Genomic DNA, 15,640 nt, shown 5'->3' on the forward strand with positions numbered 1-15,640 from the left:
TTTTTTTGGTTTAATAGAACTATATCTGGCTTTTTGCTTTTTTTTTTTTTTTTACTGAGAGTGTCATCCCCAGACAGCGGCTGCTGTTTGGGAATTTCCCCTTTAAGTTTCGTTTTTACGGCATGACGATGGAGAAGAGACGGAGAGAGAGACGAGACATGTGGACGGTGGAGACAAAGGAGGAAGAATCTATGAGAGACAGCTGACTTTATTAGCAGAGATCGATGGGAGGACAATATAACAATGATGGAGCTGCTGAGAAAAGTAAAAGAAGAGTGTGGTGAAGTAATCGGCTGTAGATTCAAGTCACTGAAGTCTTATGAATTAACAATGAAGGACGCACGAGGAAAAGAAAAGCTGATGGATGGACTTAAGATTAAAGACAGCCGGATAATGGGAAAGGAGCTAGGAAACGACGAGTTGGTCGTTTCTTTTATTAATTTGCCGACGTATATTGAAGACGAGGAGATTTTGGAGAAACTGAAAGAGTGGGGAGTGAAGGCGATCTCCCCGATTAAGCGGCGGATGTGGCCGGGAACATCAATTGCCGATGGGACAAGATTTATGAAAGTGAAATTCACTGAGACTGTTAAATCACTGCCGTACTCAACAAAGTTTGAGACAGTTGGGGGTTCTGAGCATTTCAGGGTCATTCATGATCGGCAAATAAAAGTGTGCCGACTCTGCATCCGACCGGGCATGTAGTGAGAGACTGCCCGACGTTTAAATGTTTCAAATGTGGGAACCAAGGACACTATGCCCGAGAATGTGTGGTGACGGAGAGATGCCAGGATTGCAGAGAGAAAGTGACTCTGTGTATATGTGGGGCATCGGCTGCTTTCAGAGGAGAGATTCCCTACTCTGACATCTCGTCTAGCAGAGGGGACCTGGTGGAGGAGGTGGAAGATCCGACGGGGGAGAGGGAGGAGGAGTTGGCGGAGGGCGGCGGATGAGCTGACGGAAAGAGGGAGGAGGTGGAGATCGGTGGCGGCGAAATCTGGTCGCTGGAAGCGGAGGAGTTGGACAGCAGTCTCGAAGATGCTGGCTCGAGGATAACTGCGGTCAGCGAGGACGCAGGAGATGAGAGAGATCGATTAGGTGAGAAAACTGGAGGAGGAGGGGCGTGTGTTGTAGACGAGAGAGACGGCCATGTGCGCTCTTCTCAGCTGAGCGCAGGCAGTACGGAGACGGACGTGAATCTGAGAAGTAGCGGAGAAGAGATGGATATCAGTGAGGACATGATAAGGCAATTGAAAAGGAAGAAGAAAGGGAAAGAGAAGATGAACGTGAAAAAATGAAAGGTATGAATGAAGCTCTGCAGTTATTTCTTTTTTTGTTGTTTCTTTGCATTATGAGCGCTCCAATTAAAATCTCTTCATTTAACTGTAACGGACTTAGAGACATTCGGAAAGCAGAGCAGGTTTTTGCTGGGCTAGACTCAGACATTTTATGTTTACAAGAAACTCATTGGAGCGATGAGCTTATGGACAGAATGAAGGTGATGTGGAGGGGGGATCTCTTTGTGAATCATGGGGGGCAGAGGGAATGTGGAGTGGCAATTTTGACCAAAAGAGGAATTGTGGACAATGTTAAACAAATATTTAAGGATACTAAGGGCAGATTATTAGTTATTGAATTTGAACTGCAAAGTCTTCTGTTTCGTTTGGTAAATGTCTATGCACCTAATATTGAAACAGAGAGAAAAACGTTTTTTGGGAAAATGAAGGTTTAGTTAAAGGGAACTGTATTTAGTTGGTGATTTTAATGTATGGTGTACGAGGCTTGATGCATGTAATGTTGCAATATTCAAGAACGATGCATCGAGAACAGTACTTAATAAACATCCTGCTGACTGATGATTTGGTTGACGTATGGAGAGAGGATAATCCATATAAAAGAAAATTTTCCAGAAGGCAAATGGTGTTGGGCAGCTTGAAACAAAGTAGGATTGATTTATGTTTAGTTAAAAGAAATGTTGTAAGTTTGGTAGGAAGGATAAGTTATAAGTTTATAGGTTTAAGTGATCATGCGCCGTGTCCTTTCTCTTGGGTGAAAAAAGGGGTGGGAAGGGAGGTGGATTATGGTGTTTAAATGCTTCTCTGTTGGAGGAGCCGAATATAAAAAATGTATTACCGATTGTATAAAGTTTGAAAAAGGAAGTCCGCTGTACGAGGGGAACATCTGTGACTGGTGGGAAATGGTTAAAACTAAATTAAAGAAAATAAGTATCAGATATGCTAAGAGGAGGAGTTTTAGGAAGAAACAAAAGGAGAAAGAGATGACTGATAACTTAGAGAGAGAGGAAGAGAGATTAGAGAGAGATCCAAATTTAGATAGGTCTAAACTGTTGCAACTGCAAAGCGAATTGGAAAATTTGGAAAAAGAAAAATGCATGGGAGCAATTATAAGGAGCAAGGCTAAGTATGTGGTGGAGGGGGAGAAATCTACAAAGTTTTTTCTAAACCTGGAGAAAAAGAAACAAAGGGGAAATTTTATTGCTGAATTGGAAAATGAAAAAGGTGAGAAAATAAGTGACCTGGTGGGTATTCTTGAGGAGGTTCAAAAGTTTTATATGAAGTTATTTGATAAAGAAAGTATTAATGAAGAATGTGTAGATAGATTGTTGAGTGCTGTAGATGTTCAACTGTCTGATGATGATAAACAGATCTGTGACGCTGACATTACAGTAGAAGAAATAAAAGTGGCGATTGATCAAGCAAAAAAATACAAAAGCCCAGGATCAGACGGGTTAACAAATGAATTCTATAAAACCTTTGCGGATAGTTTGGTGCCAATATTGGCGAAACTATATGGGCATATGGAGGAAAAGGAAGGTGGTGCCAGAGTCCATAACGAAAGGCATAATCACAATTTTATATAAGAACAAGGGAAATGCACACAAACTGGAGAACTACAGACCACTAAGTTTATTAAATGGTGATTATAAAATATTGGCTAAAGTCTTTGCCAACAGAATTAAGAGGGTGGTAGGAAGTATTATCTCAAATACACAAGGATACAGCATACCGGAGAGAGACATAACAGATACTATTTGTTCTGTTAGGGATGTGGTGGGGCATATGAATAAAGAAGATGAGGGGGGAGTTCTTTTAAGTGTGGATTTAAATAAAGCTTTGACAGAGTGGAACATGACTACTTATGGCAAACAATGTATAAATTTGGGTTCGGTGAAAGACTGGTGTCATGGTTAAAACTGCTCTATGATAATGCAAAAAGTTGCGTCAAAGTGAATGGGGTGCTTACAGAAGTATTTGCTTTGAGGAGATCTATAAGACAGGGGTGCCCTCTGTCTGCTATACTGTATAGTATTTCCGCGGAGCGTTTGCGGCCTTTGTTAAGAAAGATACAAGAATAAGCAGTGTCGATATTCCTTTTGGTAAAAAAAGTTTAATATATCAGTATGCGGATGATACAAGTATTACTGTAAAAGATTTGGAGAGTGTGAATTATGTGTTGGAAGATTTAAGACTGTATGAGAAGGCATCGGGAGCTAAGATTAATGTAGAAAAGTCGGAAATAATGTTCTTTGGTAAAGTAAATAAAGAGAAGGTTGGGGTGCCGTTTAAAGTTAGGGATGATTTTATAAAGATTTTAGGAATAAATATAGGAACTAAGGAAAAGGAAGCCAGGGATGAGACCTGGACAGGTGTTTTGAATAAGATCAAAAATACATTAAATTACTGGAAGCTAAGACAGCTAAAATTGAAGGGCAAGGTGATAGTGGTAAATACTTTGTTATTGTCAAAAATAAATTATGTTTTAGGTGTTTTAGATTTGCCGGATTGGGTTTTTAAAGATTTGAATAACATGATAAGCAACTTTATATGGGGAGGGAAAAATGTAAGAATTGCTATGAAAACACTGATTGGTAAGGTGAAGAGCGGTGGGCTAAATCTGCTAGATATAAAAGCAAAAAAAAGTGCAATAAGAATCAAAATGGTACAGAAATTCTTGTATGGGGAAATAGAGTATGGTTGGAAAGTGTTTTTTAAGCAGTTTTTATTTGATAGTGGAGGATGCGGGCAGGCGGGGATCTTTATGTGTTTAACAAAGGGATGTGTGGATAAATTGCCATTGTTTTATAAGGAGGTGTTTGGAGATTGGGCGGGGTTCTTACAGAAAAAAGTGGTGTATGATTGTAAGGATATGAATCAAGTTATTCAGCAGCCTATATTTCTCAATCCCAAAGTAATCGACAAGGGGACCATGTTGCAAAATGAAAAGTTTGTTCTGGCTGGGATAAGACAGTTTAAAGACATTGCATATGAGTATGTACCGGGCTTATTACCAGCGAGAGCCATATATGATTGTGTAATGGAGTGGGATGAGGATGTTAAAAGGGCTGCTGTGGACAATATGTATGATAAAATCAAAAGAAGCATGCCTGTTAACTGGATGAAAATCATTGACAAGCAAACAGTTAGGCTAGAAAGGTGCAACATGCCTGAGTTCTTTGTCAATTGTGGCGGGATGAGGAAGAATTTTAATGGTATAAAGCTGAAGGTGATTTATGAGGCAATGTTGGAGAAGGAATTTAAAACACCTGCGGCGGAGGAAATGTGGAGGATATATATGTCGGACATGGATGTTAAAAAAATATGGGTAAATTTAAATGTGAGATATAATAGTCCAGAATGTGAAGATCTGGATTTTAAAATCAGACACAATAGAATATATACTAATGTGGTCCTGCATCAAGTGAATAAGGAGGTAAAAAGGGAGTGTGATGTTTGTGGTTTGGAACCTGAAAATTTGTTGCACTTGTTTTTAAAATGTATAGAGGTGAGAGAATTTCACAAAAAATTAGAGGTATGGGTGAGAAAGAATTGGAAGATGGGGATTTTGGATGGGAGGGATTGGAGGTGCATCTTTTTGTTTGGGCTGGAAAAAAAGAAGAGTGGTTTTAAAACAAATCTAGTTAACATAATGTTAAGTTTAGTGAGATATGCAATTTGGTGTCGAAGGAATTATGCACATTTTGAAAAAAAGAAACTGGATGCATGGAAGTTGTTTGTAGTACATGTTAGGAGATATGTGCTTATGATGGCTAATTATTTGGATGAGGATATATTTAAAGAGTGGTTTATAGATGAAAGTATGGTGATTGGGAAGGATGATACTGGAAAGTTGGTGATGTCTTTTTAGGATTCTTTTTGGTTGTATATGTTGCTTTTTATTGTTTTTTATGTTCTGACTTTGTGCTTTTTGTCTTTGTTATTATTTGTGGATTTAGTTGTTGTATATACACCTGCGTATATGTCTTGTGTACTTATTTTTTGGGGTTTTTGGGAAGTGTATGTTGATTTGAGCAAAGTGTGTGTATATGTGTATATGTGATAAACTTTTGATAAAAAAAAAAAAAAAAAAAAAAAGCGCGCCCGATCTCGTCTGATCTCGGAAGCTAAGCAGGGTCGGGCCTGGTTAGTACTTGGATGGGAGACCGCCTGGGAATACCAGGTGCCGTAAGCTTTTTGTCCCCATCTTTTCCTGCCTATCTTACAGCAGCAGAATGCCGCTTCCTCTGTAGTTGAGACAGGGCACGCCCAAACTACTTTTATTTTGCAGCCTGTATTTCACGCTCTGTTTTGCACTTCTGTTTTATGTCACGTCGCTTTCGGCAATCGGGTATTAGGCGCTGGAAAGTCACCTCTGTAAAGTCTGCACTGCTGCCGAATGAATGAGCGCAGTCTGGGTTTTGGGCACAATGACCCAATACGTCGTCCACAAGGACGTGTGGCTCACCGATGTACGTTTTGAGCAATTTCGGACGAAAATGGACTTGGAACAGAGCCAAATGTTTGATCAGGCCATACGGAAAATTCTTGTTGGGTGGAGTAGTTATTTCTTAGTTTTGCTGTTGACTGTTAGAGAAAATCCCCATTATTGTTGATTGCTATGTGAAATAACAGATCTGCCAGTGTTATTTTGGCACGTATAAAGGGTCTGTCTTCAGCAGCCGCTGTGGCTTACGGCCACACCACCCTGAGCGCGCCCGATCTCGTCTGATCTCGGAAGCTAAGCAGGGTCGGGCCTGGTTAGTACTTGGATGGGAGACCGCCTGGGAATACCAGGTGCCGTAAGCTTTTTGTCCCCATCTTTTCCTGCCTATCTTACAGCAGCAGAATGCCGCTTCCTCTGTAGTTGAGACAGGGCACGCCCAAACTACTTTTATTTTGCAGCCTGTATTTCACGCTCTGTTTTGCACTTCTGTTTTATGTCACGTCGCTTTCGGCAATCGGGTATTAGGCGCTGGAAAGTCACCTCTGTAAAGTCTGCACTGCTGCCGAATGAATGAGCGCAGTCTGGGTTTTGGGCACAATGACCCAATACGTCGTCCACAAGGACGTGTGGCTCACCGATGTACGTTTTGAGCAATTTCGGACGAAAATGGACTTGGAACAGAGCCAAATGTTTGATCAGGCCATACGGAAAATTCTTGTTGGGTGGAGTAGTTATTTCTTAGTTTTGCTGTTGACTGTTAGAGAAAATCCCCATTATTGTTGATTGCTATGTGAAATAACAGATCTGCCAGTGTTATTTTGGCACGTATAAAGGGTCTGTCTTCAGCAGCCGCTGTGGCTTACGGCCACACCACCCTGAGCGCGCCCGATCTCGTCTGATCTCGGAAGCTAAGCAGGGTCGGGCCTGGTTAGTACTTGGATGGGAGACCGCCTGGGAATACCAGGTGCCGTAAGCTTTTTGTCCCCATCTTTTCCTGCCTATCTTACAGCAGCAGAATGCCGCTTCCTCTGTAGTTGAGACAGGGCACGCCCAAACTACTTTTATTTTGCAGCCTGTATTTCACGCTCTGTTTTGCACTTCTGTTTTATGTCACGTCGCTTTCGGCAATCGGGTATTAGGCGCTGGAAAGTCACCTCTGTAAAGTCTGCACTGCTGCCGAATGAATGAGCGCAGTCTGGGTTTTGGGCACAATGACCCAATACGTCGTCCACAAGGACGTGTGGCTCACCGATGTACGTTTTGAGCAATTTCGGACGAAAATGGACTTGGAACAGAGCCAAATGTTTGATCAGGCCATACGGAAAATTCTTGTTGGGTGGAGTAGTTATTTCTTAGTTTTGCTGTTGACTGTTAGAGAAAATCCCCATTATTGTTGATTGCTATGTGAAATAACAGATCTGCCAGTGTTATTTTGGCACGTATAAAGGGTCTGTCTTCAGCAGCCGCTGTGGCTTACGGCCACACCACCCTGAGCGCGCCCGATCTCGTCTGATCTCGGAAGCTAAGCAGGGTCCGGCCTGGTTAGTACTTGGATGGGAGACCGCCTGGGAATACCAGGTGCCGTAAGCTTTTTGTCCCCATCTTTTCCTGCCTATCTTACAGCAGCAGAATGCCACTTCCTCTGTAGTTGAGACAGGGCACGCCCAAACTACTTTTATTTTGCAGCCTGTATTTCACGCTCTGTTTTGCACTTCTGTTTTATGTCACGTCGCTTTCGGCAATCGGGTATTAGGCGCTGGAAAGTCACCTCTGTAAAGTCTGCACTGCTGCCGAATGAATGAGCGCAGTCTGGGTTTTGGGCACAATGACCCAATACGTCGTCCACAAGGACGTGTGGCTCACCGATGTACGTTTTGAGCAATTTCGGACGAAAATGGACTTGGAACAGAGCCAAATGTTTGATCAGGCCATACGGAAAATTCTTGTTGGGTGGAGTAGTTATTTCTTAGTTTTGCTGTTGACTGTTAGAGAAAATCCCCATTATTGTTGATTGCTATGTGAAATAACAGATCTGCCAGTGTTATTTTGGCACGTATAAAGGGTCTGTCTTCAGCAGCCGCTGTGGCTTACGGCCACACCACCCTGAGCAGCAGAGGGAGCAGGTTGTGTGTGAGACAAGCTGAGAGAAGTGTAAACTTTGACTTTCCTTTTTGCTTTCAAATTTCCCGAGAGAGATAGGTGGAGAAAGTATTTTGTTTTTTTTTCTAAGAGGTGAGCATATTCCCCAGACAGCGGCCGCTGTTTGGGGAAAAATCAAAGAAAAATATACGGACGGAAATCATGGCTAAGGAAAACGGAACGGCAAATGGAGGACGGCATGCGGTTGAAGGAGACAAAGAAAAAATAACTTATGAGAGGAGATTGACGGTGACGGCGGAGATAGACGGAGAAGATGAGGTGACGATGATGGAGCTGTTAAAGGCGGTGAAAGAGCAGTGCGGTGATGTGATCGGCTGCAGATTTAAGACAATGAAACTTTATGAACTAACAATGAGAAATGAAAGTGGAAAAAACAAATTGATGGACGGCTTCAAAATCAAGAACAGTCTGGTAATTGGGAAGGAAATAGGAAATGATGTGATGGTGGTTTCATTCATCAATTTACCTACATATGTGGAGGATGAAGCCATATTGGGAAAATTAAATGCCTTATTTGCCTTATTCAGCCAAATTTGAGACAGCGGGAGGAACAGAACACTTCCGTGTTATTCACGACAGGCAAGTAAAAGTTTGCCGGTTGTGTATACAGCCCGGACACGTGGTGCGAGATTGTCCGACATTTAAATGTTTTAAATGTGGAAATCAGGGGCATTATGCTCGCGAATGTGCGGGGACGGAGAGATGCAGTGACTGTGGGGAGAAGAGGGCTTTGTGTGTGTGTGGAGCATCGGCGGCGTTCAGGGGAGAGGCGCCGTATTCGGATATTTCATCCAGTCGAGAGGAGATGGCGGAGGTGGAGGGAGAACTGATGGTGGAGGGGGAGGAGGAGGAGGAGGAGGAGTTGGTGGAGGTGGAGGAGGACCAGAGGACGGAGGAGGCGGGGGTCGGCGGAGGGCGGATCTGGTCGCTGGAAACGGAGGAGCTGGACAACAGTCGGGAGGATGCGGGCACAGAGATTGTCGCGGTCAGCGCGGCTGCTGAGAGTGAGAGAGGTCAAGGAGGAGAGGTGACTGGAGAAGGAGGGGGGAGCGCGGGAGATGAGAGGACAGGAGGAGTGCGTTCCGCTGTGTTGGCTGAGGGCGGAACGGAGACGGAGGTGGGCTGGGGAAGCAGCGGAGAGGAGATGGACATAAGTGAAGAAATAATAAAACAGTTGAAGAGGAAGAAGAAAGGAACAGAAAGGATGAATGTGAAGAAATGAGAGGTATGAGGAAAGCTCTGCTGTTTTTTTTTTCTTTTAGTTTTTCAAGGTATTATGAGTGCACAAATTAAAATTTCCTCGTTAAACTGTAATGGCCTCAGAGACAAAAGGAAAGCAGAGCAGGTTTTCGTTGCACTCAATACAGACATTATTTGTCTACAAGAAACTCATTGGACTGAGGAAATTATGGATAGTATAAAGAGACTTTGGAAGGGAGTTTTTTTTGTAAATCATGGGGGACAGAGGGAATGTGGGGTGGCTATCTTGGTTAAAGAAGGGTGTATAGAAAATGTGAAGGAAATTTATAAGGATAACAAAGGGAGAATTTTGGTTATTGATTTTGAATTACAAAATGTTTTATTTCGTTTAGTAAATATCTATGCACCAAAATGTGGAAACACAAAGGAAAGGTTTTTTTGCAAGGATGTCGGGTTTTGTTAAGGGGAACTGTATGATAGTCGGGGATTTCAATGTATGGTGCACGAGATTAGACGCGTGCAGTGTTGGGTCTTTTAAAAATGACACATCGAGAATAGCGCTACATAATATTATGTTAAAGGAGGATTTAATTGATGTATGGAGGGAGGAGAATCCCTATAAAAGGAGTTTCTCTAGAAGACAAATGGTCTTAGGAAAACTAAAGCAAAGCAGAATTGATTTATGTTTGGTTAGAAGATGTGTGGGGATTTATGTGACGAATTTAAAATATAATTTTCTGGGGTTGAGTGATCATGCAGCGCTAATTTTTCAGTTGGGGGAAAGGGGAGGGAGGGGGGAGGGGTATGGTGTTTGAATGCGTGTTTGTTAGAGGAAGTAGAATATAAAAAAAAGGTTGTAGATTGTATAGTGCGGGAAAAAGAAAATCCATTGAGTTAAATACATGTGCATGGTGGGAGAAGGTAAAAAGTAAAATAAGGCAACTAAGCACGAGATATGCGAAACTGAGGAATTTTCTGAGGAAAAAAAAGAAATTAGAATTGAGGGAGGAGTTGGAGGAGGAGGAAGGAAGAGCTGACGTGGACACGGAGAGGGTGTTAAAGCTGCAGGGTAAATTGGAAAACTTGGAGAAAGAGAAGATCATGGGTGCAATAATAAGGAGCAGGGCTAAATATGTGGTGGAGGGAGAAAAGTGTACGAAATTTTTCTTGAACCTGGAAGGAAAGAGACAAAGGAAAAATTTTATTTGGGAGTTAGAAAAAGACACAGGAGAAAAAATAAGCGATTATGTAAGCATTTTAGAGGAGGTGCAAACCTATTATGAGAGTTTGTTTAAAAAGGAAGGAATAAATAAGGAGTTAGTGGATAAGGTTCTGGGCACGGTGGGGGTGGAGCTGACGGAGGAGGACAGGGAAATGTGTGATAAGGAGATAACTATTGAAGAAATTCGAGAGGCAATAAATCAAGCAAAAAAAATACAAAAGTCCAGGTTCAGATGGGCTAACAAATGAATTTTATAAGACCTTTATTGACGTATTGGCTCCAATACTTATGAAACTCTTCGTTTGCATGGAAGAGAGACAAGAGGTGCCTGATTCTATGGCGACGGGGATTATCACATTACTATATAAGAATAGAGGAAACAAAAATAAATTGGAAAATTATAGACCATTAAGTTTGTTAAATTGTGATTATAAAATTCTAACAAAAATCTTTGCAAATAGAATAAAGGTGGTTGCAGGTAGTATCATTTCGGGACACTCAGGGGTACAGTATACCGGGGAGGGATATAGCGGACACTATTTGCTCTATTAGGGATGTGGTAGGGCAAATGAACAGGGAGAAGGAGGGAGGGGTGCTATTAAGTGTGGATTTAAATAAGGCATTCGACAGAGTTGAACATGATTATTTGTGGAGGACATTGGGAAAATTTGGGTTTGGGGATAGGATAATTGCTTGGCTAAAATTGTTATATAGTCAAGCTAAAGGAAGGGTGAAGATTAATGGTACATTAACTGAAGGTTTTAAATTGGGAAGATCTATCAGACAGGGATGTCCTTTGTCTGCTATATTATATAGCATTTCTGCAGAGCCATTGGCAACACTGGTGAAGCAAGACGGGAGGATTTTAGCAGTGGATATTCCATTTGGTAAGAAAAGTTTAATTTATCAGTTTGCAGATGACACTAATTTTACTGTAAAAAATGCAGAGAGCGTTGATTTTATCATGGAGGATTTGAAAATTTATGGGGGGGCATCGGGTGCGAAAATAAATATTGACAAAACTGAAATAATGTTTTTTGGGGAGGAGAGGAACAAAAAATGGAATATCCCGTTTAGGATAAAGGATGATTTTATTAAGATTCTGGGGGTTAATTTAGGACCAAAAGAAAAGGAGGCAAGGGATGAAACGTGGACGGGGGTGTTAAACAAAATCAGAAATACGTTAAATTTTTGGAAGCTAAGACAGCTGAAACTGAAGGGGAAAGTGTTAGTGGTTAATGTGTTGCTGTTATCAAAAATAAATTATGTTTTAGGGGTCTTAGATATGCCGATTTGGGTTTTAAACGAATTGAAAAATTTAGTTAACAGTTTTATTTGGAGTGGGAGGGGTGTAAGGATTGCAACAAAAACTTTGGATTGGTAATAGAGAGAGGGGTGGTTTAAAGTTAATGGATATCGAGGTAAGAAAGAATGCGATGAGAGTCAAAATGGTACAAAAATTTTTATATGGGAATTTGGAATATGGATGGAAAATGTTTTTTAAACAGTTTCTATACAACTGTGGAGGGATTGGGGATGAAGGAATTTTCATGTGTTTAAAAAAAGGATGTTTGGACAAAATACCTGTATTTTATCAAGAGGTTTTTGGAGTGTGGGAGGTGTTTTTAAGGAAAAAAGTGTTTTATAACTGTATTGATGTTAATCAGGTTTTTAAGCAACCGATTTTTTTTAACCCCAAAATAATTGAGAAAGGGAAAATGTTGCACAATGAAATGTTTTTTTTGGCTGGAGTTAGACAAATTAAAGATATTGTTTATGAATATGTACCGGGGATTTATGCCGGGGAGAGCAATTTTTGACTGTTTATTGGAATGGGATGAAGATGTGAGTAGAGTAATGGTAGAAAATGTTTTTGAAAAAATTAAGAAGAGCATTCCAGCGGGTTGGGTAACTATGATCGACAAGCACACGGTGACAGCAAAGCCATGTGACCTGCCGGTCCTTTATATTGACTGCAATGGGGTTAAGAAACTCTTTGCGTATTGAAAATGAAACAAATTTATGAGTCTATGGCGGTGGAGGAATTTAAAGTTCCTGAAAGCGAAAAAGTATGGAGAATGTATGTGCTGGATGACGATGTAAAATCAATGTGGGAAAATATAACTGTAAAATTTAACAGTGTCGAGTGCGAGAATTTGGATTTCAAAATAAGACACAATAGGGTTTACACAAATGTGGTTATACATCAGTTTAATAGGGATGTAAATAGGGAGTGTGATGTGTGCAAGCTCGGACCGGAAACTTTATTTCATTTATTCTGGGAATGTGGAGAGGTGGTGGGGTTTTGTAGGAAATTAAAGCAGTGGGTGATGAGGAATTGGGGGAAGGGGATTTTAGAAGGGAGAGAATGGAGGAGTGTTTTTTTACTTGGGGTAACTAAAAAGAAGAAGGGTCACAGAGTGAATTTGTTAAATATTTTTCTGAGTTTGGCTAGACATTCAGTATGGTGTAGAAGGAACTTGATGCACTTTGAGGGTAAGAGGGTGGAGGTCTGGGATGTGTTTGTGTCAAAGGTAAAGAGATATGTGTATATGATGTGGTTCTATTTGGAGAAGGATGTATTGAGGAATGGTTTGTGGAAGAGAGTGGAGTGATAAAGTTGGAGGGAAAAAAGAATTTGTTGTTTAATTTTTGATAGAATTTAGTTTAGTTAACTTGTATTTTCCGTGAATGTGTAAAATGTTTTTTTGACTGGTTTGTTTTGGGCCTTGAGGTTTTTTATTTTTAAGGAAATGTTTATTTGAATGATGTAATTTAAGGATTTCTCTGATCTAAGTGAAATTGAATTGTTGTATATTTTTTATAATAAAAAAAAAAAAAAAAAAAAAAGCGCGCCCGATCTCGTCTGATCTCGGAAGCTAAGCAGAGGTCGGGCCTGGTTAGTACTTGGATGGGAGACCGCCTGGGAATACCAGGTGCCGTAAGCTTTTTGTCCCCATCTTTTCCTGCCTATCTTACAGCAGCAGAATGCCGCTTCCTCTGTAGTTGAGACAGGGCACGCCCAAAACTACTTTTATTTTGCAGCCTGTATTTCACGCTCTGTTTTGCACTTCTGTTTTATGTCACGTCGCTTTCGGCAATCGGGTATTAGGCGCTGGAAAGTCACCTCTGTAAAGTCTGCACTGCTGCCGGAATGAATGAGCGCAGTCTGGGTTTTGGGCACAATGACCCAATACGTCGTCCACAAGGACGTGTGGCTCACCGATGTACGTTTTGAGCAATTTCGGACGAAAATGGACTTGGAACAGAGCCAAATGTTTGATCAGGCCATACGGAAAATTCTTGTTGGGTGGAGTAGTTATTTCTTAGTTTTGCTGTTGACTGTTAGAGAAAATCCCCATTATTGTTGATTGCTATGTGAAATAACAGATCTGCCAGTGTTATTTTGGCACGTATAAAGGGTCTGTCTTCAGCAGCCGCTGTGGCTTACGGCCACACCACCCTGAGCGCGCCCGATCTCGTCTGATCTCGGAAGCTAAGCAGGGTCGGGCCTGGTTAGTACTTGGATGGGAGACCGCCTGGGAATACCAGGTGCCGTAAGCTTTTTGTCCCCATCTTTTCCTGCCTATCTACAGCAGCAGAATGCCGCTTCCTCTGTAGTTGAGACAGGGCACGCCCAAACTACTTTTATTTTGCAGCCTGTATTTCACGCTCTGTTTTGCACTTCTGTTTTATGTCACGTCGCTTTCGGCAATCGGGTATTAGGCGCTGGAAAGTCACCTCTGTAAAGTCTGCACTGCTGCCGAATGATGCGTCTGGGTTTGGGCACAATGACCCAATACGTCGTCCACAAGGACGTGTGGCTCACCGATGTACGTTTTGAGCAATTTCGGACGAAAATGGACTTGGAACAGAGCCAAATGTTTGATCAGGCCATACGGAAAATTCTTGTTGGGTGGAGTAGTTATTTCTTAGTTTTGCTGTTGACTGTTAGAGAAAATCCCCATTATTGTTGATTGCTATGTGAAATAACAGATCTGCCAGTGTTATTTTGGCACGTATAAAGGGTCTGTCTTCAGCAGCCGCTGTGGCTTACGGCCACACCACCTGAGCGCGCCCGATCTCGTCTGATCTCGGAAGCTAAGCAGGGGGGCCTGGTTAGTACTTGGATGGGAGACCGCCTGGGAATACCAGGTGCCGTAAGCTTTTTGTCCCCATCTTTTCCTGCCTATCTTACAGCAGCAGAATGCCGCTTCCTCTGTAGTTGAGACAGGGCACGCCCAAAATACTTTTATTTTGCAGCCTGTATTTCACGCTCTGTTTTGCACTTCTGTTTATGTCGTCGCTTTCGGCAATCGGGTATTAGGCGCTGGAAAGTCCTCTGTAAAGTCTGCACTGCTGCCGAAATGAATGAGCGCAGTCTGGGTTTTGGGCACAATGACCCAATACGTCGTCCACAAGGACGTGTGGCTCACCGATGTACGTTTTGAGCAATTTCGGACGAAAATGGACTTGGAACAGAGCCAAATGTTTGATCAGGCCATACGGAAAATTCTTGTTGGGTGGAGTAGTTATTTCTTAGTTTTGCTGTTGACTGTTAGAGAAAATCCCCATTATTGTTGATTGCTATGTGAAATAACAGATCTGCCAGTGTTATTTTGGCACGTATAAAGGGTCTGTCTTCAGCAGCCGCTGTGGCTTACGGCCACACCACCCTGAGCGGCCCGATCTCGTCTGATCTCGGAAGCTAAGCAGGGTCGGGCCTGGTTAGTACTTGGATGGGAGACCGCCTGGGAATACCAGGTGCCGTAAGCTTTTTGTCCCCATCTTTTCCTGCCTATCTTACAGCAGCAGAATGCCGCTTCCTCTGTAGTTGAGACAGGCACGCCCAAACTACTTTTATTTTGCAGCCTGTATTTCACGCTCTGTTTTGCACTTCTGTTTTATGTCACGTCGCTTTCGGCAATCGGGTATTAGGCGCTGGAAAGTCACCTCTGTAAAGTCTGCACTGCTGCCGAATGAATGAGCGCAGTCTGGGTTTGGGCACAATGACCCAATACGTCGTCCACAAGGACGTGTGGCTCACCGATGTACGTTTTGAGCAATTTCGACGAAAATGGACTTGGAACAGAGCCAAATGTTTGATCAGGCCATACGGAAAATTCTTGTTGGGTGAGTAGTTATTTCTTAGTTTTGCTGTTGACTGTTAGAGAAAATCCCCATTATTGTTGATTGCTATGTGAAATAACAGATCTGCCAGTGTTATTTTGGCACGTATAAAGGGTCTGTCTTCAGCAGCCGCTGTGGCTTACGGCCACACCACCCTGAGCAGCAGAAGGAGCAGGTTGTGTGTGA

At 42.1% G+C, this 15,640-nt stretch overlaps 6 non-coding genes across 6 annotated transcripts; all 6 read left to right on the forward strand.

Moving 5' to 3' along the window:
- Positions 1-5,985: 5,985 nt before the first annotated feature.
- Positions 5,986-6,104, forward strand: LOC127139886 (5S ribosomal RNA). Its single transcript, XR_007810246.1, has one exon. It is a non-coding gene; the product is annotated as a 5S ribosomal RNA (ribosomal RNA).
- A 495-nt stretch (positions 6,105-6,599) lies between these two features.
- On the forward strand, positions 6,600-6,718 carry LOC127139888 (5S ribosomal RNA). The gene has a single exon (XR_007810248.1). It is a non-coding gene; the product is annotated as a 5S ribosomal RNA (ribosomal RNA).
- Positions 6,719-7,213: 495 nt separating this feature from the next.
- Positions 7,214-7,332, forward strand: LOC127139890 (5S ribosomal RNA). Its single transcript, XR_007810250.1, has one exon. It is a non-coding gene; the product is annotated as a 5S ribosomal RNA (ribosomal RNA).
- A 6,437-nt stretch (positions 7,333-13,769) lies between these two features.
- Positions 13,770-13,888, forward strand: LOC127139889 (5S ribosomal RNA). Its single transcript, XR_007810249.1, has one exon. It is a non-coding gene; the product is annotated as a 5S ribosomal RNA (ribosomal RNA).
- Positions 13,889-14,375: 487 nt separating this feature from the next.
- Positions 14,376-14,491, forward strand: LOC127139887 (5S ribosomal RNA). The gene has a single exon (XR_007810247.1). It is a non-coding gene; the product is annotated as a 5S ribosomal RNA (ribosomal RNA).
- A 491-nt stretch (positions 14,492-14,982) lies between these two features.
- Positions 14,983-15,100, forward strand: LOC127139891 (5S ribosomal RNA). The gene has a single exon (XR_007810251.1). It is a non-coding gene; the product is annotated as a 5S ribosomal RNA (ribosomal RNA).
- Positions 15,101-15,640: the final 540 nt, after the last annotated feature.

The sequence above is a fragment of the Lates calcarifer genome, unplaced genomic scaffold (assembly GCF_001640805.2).
Source record: "Lates calcarifer isolate ASB-BC8 unplaced genomic scaffold, TLL_Latcal_v3 _unitig_2238_quiver_3329, whole genome shotgun sequence".
In the NCBI taxonomy this organism is placed as follows: Eukaryota; Metazoa; Chordata; class Actinopteri; family Centropomidae; genus Lates; species Lates calcarifer.